Genomic DNA, 10,726 nt, shown 5'->3' with positions numbered 1-10,726 from the left:
TGTTTAAAAAGGTTTTACTATAAATTGGATAAAGTGGTTATATTCAGAAAATATTAAAAAGTGACTGTCTTAAGTATACGGACAGCCCTTATTTAATCCTTAAACATGCCCTAACAGTAGAAACCACAATAATAATCATAAAATAGTAATCATAAAATAGTAAAATAGTAAGCTCATTGCATTGATGGAATCATTCCGGCATACCCTCTGCTGCCTGACAAAGGACTGGCACACCTGTGCCCATCATGGACCTCCAAACTGTACAGTCTGTGGACTCAACACAGTGTCATCACATGACCCAAACAGCTATGTACTATATGTAGAAACTGGAAGCTGTAACGCTCGGCATTTCTTTACTACTCAAATAATGAAGTCTGAATCAATCAAGAGGCAAGTTTCAATTGGAGGAGCCCAGATCTCTGACTCTGCTGAAGAACTATTGAGAGGTCCTTCCAGGAGGAGCCAGCTTAGCTCCGAAGCCACTTCTTGGATCCGCTCTGTGTGTTTCCTGACTCTTCCTTAACCATCTACAGGAAACTCGGCTTGAGTCCTCACTGCCCCAAATCCTCACCCATGGAACAGGAGATTCAAACTGCTTAAGTGCAGGACAAGCAAAGAAATGAGACTTCATGACTGCCTCCAATTATCATTATCTACTTCAACTGGCCTATTGAGCTACGGGTAGCTGCTGGAAGCCAGTCATTGATTCCTTTACACAGACTCCTTTCCCCTGAAAGGGGACACAATGTCCAATACTCTTTCACTTTATACTTCTTCTGACCTCTTAGTATGGATGACTTTAAACAAGGATCAGAAGTCACTTCCAAAAGAAGGTCAGAACAAAGGGTGTGGCATCCTGGGACAATCATCATCTACATAGATTCACTGGCACCAAGCCAGTCCTTTCCACCCGTCCTTGGACTACCAGAGCCTGCCACAGCCAAAGGTCCTTTACGTTTTCTAAGATCCTCATCACTGGAGGGAGGGATGCCTGTCTATACAGCCAAAATAAAAACTGTTTTCATCATATCTGATAGGAGTTTAAGAACAAAATGTTAGAGAGATTGTAATTTGCCAGTGTGTGCCAGCCAGCAGTGATCCACTGCTCTATCCAAAGTAGCTCTGAAAATCTTTCAAAGAGCTAACCCTGGGCCTACACGCCACACCCACCACAGCTTTGCCCGATAGCCTCGGGGACCAGGGAGAATTGTTGTCATCCCAACAGGAGGTTTATCAGAGAATTACTCACAGGCTGGCATAGACAGCATCTGAGTGTTTGTGTGTGTTACCACTTCTCACAGAGCCAGCCTGGCTGGTCAAGGGCCAAGAGACAGGAGGAAGTGACCTCAAGTCAGGCTTCACAGCATCTGACACAGAATCCCACTGCTTCTGAATTCCTCTGTGACTCAGAACTCCTTTTTCCTTCGAGACACTGCCCATCCGCACATGCTACATACAGAAAGGCCCCATCTCTCCTTGCTTCAACCCAGCATCACAATTCTCTAAAGATACAAAACCATCTCTTCTCCCCAATTCTCAGCCTCCATTTTCAATGCCAATCTCAGTTACCATCAAATGTAGCTCTGACTGTACCGTCCCACAGGGAAACATGCATCCAAAGACTCATACTAGAATTCCTTACGTTGAGTAAGAAAAAAATTCACCACAGGTACCACCCACCCCCAACCCCCAGCAGAAACTTAACACAATAAAGCATCTTGCCTTGGATCAGAGAGTGAGATAGTTCAGCAAGTGAGGGAGCATACTGCCCATACTGCTGAACCAAACTCTATTCCTGAAACACACATGCTGGGAGAAGAGAAACAACTCCTATTAGTTATAAGCTCAAAGGCCCTTTCCCACCCACATAAATAAATATGTAGATAGATTAGAGAGATGGGGAGATAGGGAGGGGGAGAAAAGGAGATAGGGAGAGAGAAATAGGGAGAGAGGGAGAGAGATGATAGATAGATAGATAGATAGATAGATAGATAGATAGATAGATAGATAGATAGATAGATGAATTTTTCTTTTTTTAAATTCTGGCCCCACCTACCACCACTCAAAGCCTCCAATCCAGGCCTCCTCTGTCAAAACAAAAAGCACATCTGAATTCTTGAAGTTCTCCCAGGAGCTCGAGCTCAGTCCCACAGCAGGTTCAGACTCCTCCCTGCTACCAGAATAAGTTTCCTTGGCTCACTCTGCTCACAGAACAACTGCAGCAGATCAAATGATTATATCCCCAGGGTTCTTCCCAGAGCAAAGCCAGGAAGCTTCCTGGAGACCCAGCCTGGCTGCCCTGCCCTGGGTGGCAGCAGCTGACCTGGGTGTTGCCTTTTGGGAAACTATGTTGCTATCAGAGAAGCTGACCTCCCCAGATACTTGGTCCCTCTCCAAACCACCAAATCATCTCCACTTGCCGGCCACTGCTTCCACCACTGAACACCTGTTCGTAACTTTTAAAAACAGAAATTAATGAAAAGGAAGCAAGAAATGGGGTCCTGAATGTTGACGTTCATAGGAAGCCAAAGGAAGAAAGGAGCTGTGGACACTGTCCAGCACAGATCTGCCAGCTGTCTATGGAGTGAGGGTGGGTGGATGGAGGCAAGTATGTGCTGGGAGACAGCAGGGCCAGTCAGAGCAGATGTCCGTCTAATGACAGGACAGTGTGCCTTGGCCTGCTGCCTGTTGCTAGAACAGAGCACAGACTGGATCGTTTATAAGTACATTTCATACAGTTCTGCAGGTTGGGAAGTCCAAGGTCTGGTGACCGACATCTGGTGATATGGAAAGTGAGAGAGAACGGCTAGAGAAAAGGAAGAGAAGAGGACCAAACAAGTCCTTGCAGCAGTTGCCACTCTTACCTTATCTAAGCCACCCTCAATAACTGCATTAACCTCTCCCCTCAGGAGAGCAGAGCCATGTCATCTTAAGTATCTTACCCCCAACACTATTGCACTGAGGTGAAGTTCCCAACAGGCTGGGGGACACATTCATACTATAACAGCGTTATTTTTGAGAGTGTGTGTGTGTGTGTGTGTGTGTGTGTGTGTGTATGTGTGTGTCTGATGTAAATATGGATATGTGTATGTATGTGTCCATGTATGAATGGTATGTATGTGAGCAGATGCGAATATGGATTTGTGTAGTATGAGAGGGGTGGAATATGTTTCTGTGTATATATACATATGTGTATATGTGTGTGATATGTGTGGTCTTATGTGTACACAAAGTGGATTTGTATATGTATATGAATGTGTGTATGTGTGTGTATGTAAAATTTGTGTTTATATACTATGTATTATATTTGTTTATGTATGTGTGTTATATGTGTCTATGTTTGTGTATGCATGTAAGCTTGTATATGCTGTGTATAATACATATGTTATAGATGCTACATGAATATGCTGTATCTATATATTAAAATGTGTATGTGTACACGTGTATGTTAATGTATATGTATGTGTGTAGTATATGTAAATGGTACATGCTTATAAGTGCAGGAACATATGGAGCCTAGAGAAAGACCCCAAGTGTCTTCTTCAATAGCTCTGCCTTACTTCCATGAGACACTGCCTGAACCCAAAGCTCAGCTTTTTATCTAATCTGGCTGGCCAGAGGTCTCCAGGATCTGCTTGTCTCTGCCTCTAATACCGGGATTAGATACATGTGCAGCCATGCCTAGCTATGTACCAGGGTGCCAGGGCTCCCAACTCAGTCCTCATGCTTGGAGAGCCAGTGTTCTCACCAACTGAACCATCTCCCCACCCCACCGTCACTGCCACATATACCACAAGGCAATCCATCTCCAAAAGGGGAGGAAAATCAAGGGATTCTGATCAACCCTGGAACATTGTGGGACTTTTCAAGAAACACAAATAAGAAAGTTCCCAACACTAGGGTCTCAAAAGAAAGGGGCCATTTCCACTCCAAATGCCGTAATCCCATTAGGAACTCTATCGGGTTGCAGCTCCCTTTCTATTAATGGAAGCTCTATTAATGGAAGCCCATCCATCTACCCCATCATTTGAAATAGAACACACACTAGCATCTTCCACTGTGTCAAATGGAAGTGAGAACAAAAGAAGACAGAGATGAATCCTATAATAATTTCATTCGTTCTTTCCCCCTCTTAGAAAAGCAAACTGTGCTAAAGGAAAGTAGCTCCAATTCTCCTTCCCTCCCTCCCACCTTCCAACTATAAATGAAGCTCCCTTCCCGCTGATGGTGGAGTTCTGTGACTCACTTGTCAGACCTACAGAGCACAGCTCTATCTGTTCATCGAGGAACCTCAAGAACGGCACCAGGAAAATGTCACCACCCCTGGGCATAATTAGTGAGCAAATACCGAAGTCTAAAATCTATACTTACATATGTGAGAAAAAGAAAACTTTTGGAAATTAAACAGTTTCTGCCCTAACAACATAAGGCTAATTTCAATCATGTATGACTAAGTACCTTCTTCTAAAAATAACTTATTAAATTTCATATCCCTCCCACATAACATAAAACAGTTTTATTTAAAGGGGAAGCAGGGAGAAAAAGCAAGTATTCAAAGGACCCAACACACAGTGTCACGTAACACAAAAGAAGAATGCTATCTCAAGAACTGAGGTGGGTTTGGTTCAAGTCAATGAACTAAAGATCACGTAGCTCCTTTTTACTACTTTACATAAAGGCAAGTTTGCAGTAGGGACTAAATATCATTAAATGACAAAAAGAAACAGAATACAGTATGACTGCTGAACACAGATCGAGAAAAATTGTGTATGATCTGTTTATTAAACAGTTAGGACACAATCGTATAAACTGTTCAGAGAGAACAGAAGGTCAATCACCCACCGACATCTTTTCTCCTGTACCTACCAATATAAGATAGCTATAGTTCCGCAGACAGTGGGTATGAGGTTAGATGTGATGGTCACGTCATTTAGCAGGAAAAACCCAAAACACTGTGGGTCACAGGTAACTGTTAAGTTAGATGCTCAAGGCAGAAATCTGCAGTGGGGATTTCATTTGGGGGAGTTGCCAACGCACAGATAGAAATGTAAGTTCCAAGACTGAATGACATTATCATTTCCTACTGCCAGGAGAGACCCAAGGGTTGAGCCCTAAACATGGAAGGGTTAAAAACAGGAAACACAGGCCAAGCAACCTAGGAAGGAGCACCCAGAGTGAGTGGTGCTTCCTACAGCAAAGGTAAAGAAGGAAGTGCAGACCCTGTCCACGATACTCCGAGAGTTAGACAAGGGAAACAACCGGTGCATTCTTATCCTTCGTATCACAGAACACACCCAAACACAGTTACGAAACCATTAAGAGCACTTCCTCAGCGAAGGGATGATGTGCGGGCTCAAGTATTGCCTCCAATGGTATCCCTACCAAGCCACGCTTCATTGCGAGATACAGTGCACTGGAACACTCTGAAGGGTGTCTATCTCTCTAGCCCTGAGACCATGCCCACAGTCATGTCTATAGTATGGGTGGAATTCAACCACAGAACAATAAATACATGGCATTTAATTGGGAAGCTTACGGTAGTGGATTGGTGATCATGTGCCAACTGACACAGTTTGCTCAATAATTGTGTGTCATGGAACAAGAAACTGGCAACATCCATGAGAAGACTTCAGGGCAAAAAATAAAAAGGAAAGAAAGTTAGAAAAATACTGTGTACTTTGTCATTTCATGAGTATGAACAAAATTAAAATGTTGAGAAACTCCGAACTCAAGAGAGCTATTTCCCTTATATTTTGAATTTTTCACCATTTAAATGTTTGGCATCGTTAAGGTTATTACTTTTAATGAGTCATTTTCCAGCTCTGACCTCTTAACTGTAGTATACATAACTACTATTTTATTCCAAAAGCAGGGGCACTGCCTATGCTTCTACAACAAGGAGGCACACCATTTCACACACAGAGAGAAGGACAGCCATGTCAGGAGCCCCTGCCCAGGCCCTACCTCCTTCGGCAGCTCAGCCTCGGCTCTCTGTCTCATCGCCCATAACAGGGACAATGCCATTGCTCTTCCTGTTGTTGGTTTTGTTATGTCTTGCCAAGTGTCATGAGAACTCTTTCCCTGTGGGGACTTAAACCGCTACTCATTCCAGCAACAAACTAAAATCTGATTCCACCAAAGTCCAACTTAAACAAGGAGTTTATAAGGCTTCCTGGGAGAGCACAGGTGGGTTTTCTTTTAGGAGTGTGGGTAACCCCAAATGCTGTACTCACTCCATCTCATGCCAGCACTGATTGCTAGGGCAGAATTATAGGAAGAAGAGGCAGAAGAGAATCTCAAGTGAGCATCCAGCGGCCCTCCCAAAGCCTTCGTCTGTGGGACCATCGACAATCAGCATGCCTGGGGTCTCATTCAAGTGGTCTCACCAGTCCTAAAGACAACGGCTGTCCTGTTCGGGATGGAGTTCTATAGCACGGCCTTACATAGTTAAAACTTAAACCCAAACTACCTGACCTAACTCTTATTCATAGCATTCGGAAACACTGGAAAGCCAAGCCATCGACTCCTCATTCTCCATTCGCACCCTCATCCACAGCCAAGCAGGCCAGCAGCAGCAGCTGGATTTATTTCAGTGAAACTCAACTCACAACTATATATTGCTACTACATTTTTGCATAAAACTATTTCACATAGAAAAGTTAAGAAAAAGACTTTTTAATTGGAGGTAATATTTTTCCCATAGCAAACTGTGTGTATACTTTCAAAATTATATAATTTTAAATATATATAAAATTAATAAATTAATATCACATACTATATGTAATTGATAAAATAAACTATATGTACATATGTATATGTAATATATGATATATATCTTTGGAAACAGAATGAGAAATATATCATTTATAAAGATATTTTTAAATTTCCCAAATCTAACCTATGTTAAGCATAGAAACAAATGAAGTAACTACTGTCCAAGAAAAATACATGCCTTAATATTTTCTTTAGATTTATTACCTTGTTTCTCATAATTCCTATAAGGAAATTTTCTTTAAATATTTCATGATTACATGAATACATTTCACCTTTAACTACATGTGTGCATGTGTGCATGTGTGCATGTGTGCATGTGTGCATGTGTGCATGTGCCCAAATATGATCCTTCTATTTCCCACTTGTGCTTTCATCTAAATTAGGGATTTCAGAATATTCTGAGAGTATTGACAAGTGTCCTATGTACACCACTGGAAATGAGTAAACATGCTTGATTTTAATACCCTAACTGGCTTTCAAATTCAGGTTTAATATAACCCTGCAGGTCTATCAGCTTTCAAATTCAATATACCTTGTTCGATGCCTTTTAAATTTCCATCTCCTCGACTTATTTATTTTTGTGGTTTGGTTGTAGTGGTTGTTGTTTCGTTTGTTTTTGAGATGAGTCTTTTGCATTAACAACTCTAGGTGCTACAGGGATTACAGGTATAATCCACCAATTCTCATTTTATTGACGAGTAATTTTCCAAAACCTTCCCAGGATAATGAATGAAATGATTTCCCCAGCCCTCTCGCTGCCATTCACCACATCTGATCCCAACGCAACTATACTACTGCTTCCCAGGAACTTTTTCATCATTTTATTTTATAGACTCTCTGTCATTATCTCTGGTCATAATTTAGAAATCTTTTCACTTGTGCTGCCCTAGTAAGGGGCTACAATGACAGCTTCCGAGGCAAAAAGCAGAGCCCAAGACAAACAACAATTCCCATCACAGACGCTCACAGAATCTAGCTCCTCAATACCACACGACCATGACCACCATGTTCTTCCACAGGTGCAATACGGTGTCTGCCCATACTGCCTCCCCTAATCCCAAGAACCTCTCGAAGGCGATCCTACCTGAAATTAGAGCTCTAGTACCATAATCTGATGAGTCATGTGAAGGATTTTGATGCAAGCTAAAACGATCAAAGCATTGAAAGCCGGGCTGAAGAGGTGGCTCAGTGGGTACAGGCACTTGCTACAAAAGCCTCGGGCTAGCTGAGTTTGAGTCTTAGAACCCATGTAAAAATGGAAGAAGAGAGTCTTCTCCATAACGTTGTCTGTCTTTTTACCTTCCATACAAATGTCACGGTGGGCCCACACGCATACGGCATATTCACACATACTGATGAGAACTGTAAAATATTGAAAGTCACTGCCCTTGAAACACAGAAAATTAAACCTCCACTAGAAGTTAAATGATAGCTTTGGCAAATTTGGCTATTTTTGTAAAAAAGGAAATTAGACCAAAACATAATTCATCTAGCCTTACCCAACTTGAGTTTAAAAATAAACAATAAAAAGCGCAAAGAACCTCAGAGTTAGCGCAAAGGCTGCAGCGGCTGCCAAGGATTTTCAAGTGTTGACTAAGAAATAAAAGAACACTCAATACAGGCCACTGTGCTTAGGCATGCTTCAGAGAGCACTACCGAGCTGGCTCTCAGGGTGCTCTGGACCAGGGAGCTCAAGGTCAGGGAAGGTCACTGGATTGGTTATTTAACATTCTTTAAGCAGCAACACCCCATGGTTTCCAGGGGAGAACACCTAAGCCAAAAAAGGAAAAAGAATAAAAAAAGCGTATCTTCAGTCACACAGAACAAAATGTTTCAAGCAGTGCTGAGGAAATTTCCGCCCTGAGATTTCTGAAAGGCCAGGCCAGGGGCATGCCAGCTTTGACAGTGCTGTTCAAGAGGATAGGGCACGGCTGTCGCGTGCCCGAGAGTCCTCATCCCTTCATTCCTGTTATTGTCTCTGATGACCAGTGAGAGGCATCTAGACTTAGCTTTTATGTTACCTAAACTTACTTCATTTAGCAGAGTCTGAACTAAATGTCAGGGAAGAAAAAATCTAATCTGAGGAAAAGTAGGCACAGACACAAGGGCTCCTCACTGGAAATCCCGCACAATCACAATAGCCAGGTGGTTTGCGTTAACACAATTACTTATAAATGGAGGCAGAAGGCACCAAAGAGAAAGGAAAAACCAACTTTTTAAAAATAAATACAAAGCATGTATAAAGAAATATGTACATTGGTTGCACAGAAAATTAAATTGCCATCATGGAAGGGCAAATATGTTCTTTATATTTAAAAAAGATATGTATCTTTCCTTAAATGTAAGCAAGATGTCAGAGGCTCAAGGCTCTGGGTTCAAATCCCAGTATACCTCCAAAGAAAAGGAAAGTCAACTTTTTTTTTTTTTTTTTTTTTTTTTTTTTTTTTTGGTTTGTCAAGACAGGGTTTCTCTGTGTAGCCCTGGCTGTCCTGGAACTCACTCTGTAGACCAGGCTGGCCTGGAACTCAGAAATCCACCTGCCTCTGCCTCCCAAGTGCTGGGATTAAAGGCATTCACTGCCACTGCCCAGCTTGAAAGTCAACTTTTAAAAGTCATGAATTAAAACTCATTTAGGGGCTAGAGAGATGACTCTGAGATAAAGAGCAAATATTGTCTATCCTAGAGGACTCAAATGTAGTTACCAGGACTCACATCACATGGCTAACAGCCACCTGTAACTATATATAGCTCTAGGGAATCTGATACCCCATTTTGGAATCTATGGGCACTAAATTTACTTCATGCAGAAACCTACACAAGATATATATGTACACATAATTGAAAATAAGATAATTATTTTTATATTGTTTTCAGTTGTAATCAGTTACAGTCACTGATAGCAGACAACTAATAAGTAATTATGAAGACATCCCTTAACAGTAATTCTAATATGTAACTTGATGAAGTGAGATTTCAGGATATATAGAACAAAGGCTTAAAAACTAAGAGCACCAATGCTCGCACAGAGGACCAGAGTTCAGTTTCTGGTGCCCAAATGGTGGCTCCCAGCTTTCTATAGCTCTAATTCTCAGGGATCCAATACCTTCTTCTTGCCTTCCCAAGAGTTAGGCACACACTCAGTACAAGCATCCATGCAGACAAAGCAATCATACACATAAAATAAAAATAAATGTTTCAAGTAAACTTTTAAATAATGGAATCCCAAATTTCTGCTTAACCTTCCAGCAGAGCATAAGAAAGGCGCCTAACGTTAGACTGTGAGATGACTTCAGAGTGGGTGGGAAGTATTACAATAATGAACTTACACCAGTATGACACACACTCCAACAGGTGCAATGGAGGTGCCTATAACTTGTTAGCAACCAACGGCTGTCTCATTAGGCCACTCAACAGAAGGGAAACCATGCTAATTACTCTTGTGCTGGCTTATATATGAATGGCCCCATAGGCTCACATATTTGAATGCTTAATCACCAGGGAGTGGAACCATTTGAAAGGATTAAAAGGATATATATATATATATATATATATATATATATATATATATATATATATATACCTGGGCAAATTTACCTGGGCAAAAGACATAGCTCAGTGGAAGAGCTCTTACCTAGCCTTCACAAGACCCTGAACTCACCCTCCAGCCCCAAAGGAAAGATCAGTGAGAACGTTCCTATGAGGAAGGCCTACTGCATTTGTCGTTTTCACCCCTTGAGAATTAATTTCAAAGAGAATTAACCTTTAGACATAATTACTTACTTCTAACTTCTTAATGATACCCTCTCTGTGTTTATTATCTAAAGTTAGAGACACATCGCCCACATGTAAAAGAGGAAATAATAAAAGCAATCATCCCAAAATAATGAGTTAAATAAAAACCATTACGATTTATTCTATAATTTTATCTCTCTCTCTTTCTCTCTTTCTCTCT

The 10,726-nt window shown here is 41.4% G+C and overlaps 1 protein-coding gene across 20 annotated transcripts in view; it reads right to left on the bottom strand.

The window, feature by feature from the left end:
• The window catches only part of Lmo7 (LIM domain 7), a 195,364-nt gene that overhangs the window by 65,513 nt on the left and 119,125 nt on the right, over positions 1-10,726 (bottom strand). Inside the window, exon 1 of one of the 20 annotated variants that reach the window (XM_031363026.1) lies at positions 2,057-2,145. The exons of the other annotated variants lie outside the window; for them this stretch is intronic. The gene's annotated coding sequence lies outside the window, so the exon portion shown is untranslated. Of the gene's footprint in view, positions 1-2,056; positions 2,146-10,726 lie in introns of those variants that run through there. 20 annotated transcript variants of the gene reach the window in all.

This window comes from Mastomys coucha, unplaced genomic scaffold, assembly GCF_008632895.1.
Source record: "Mastomys coucha isolate ucsf_1 unplaced genomic scaffold, UCSF_Mcou_1 pScaffold9, whole genome shotgun sequence".
Classification (NCBI taxonomy): domain Eukaryota; kingdom Metazoa; phylum Chordata; class Mammalia; order Rodentia; family Muridae; genus Mastomys; species Mastomys coucha.
The sequence above is the reverse complement of the archived record's forward strand: the minus strand, read 5'-3'. Positions and strand labels throughout refer to the sequence as shown.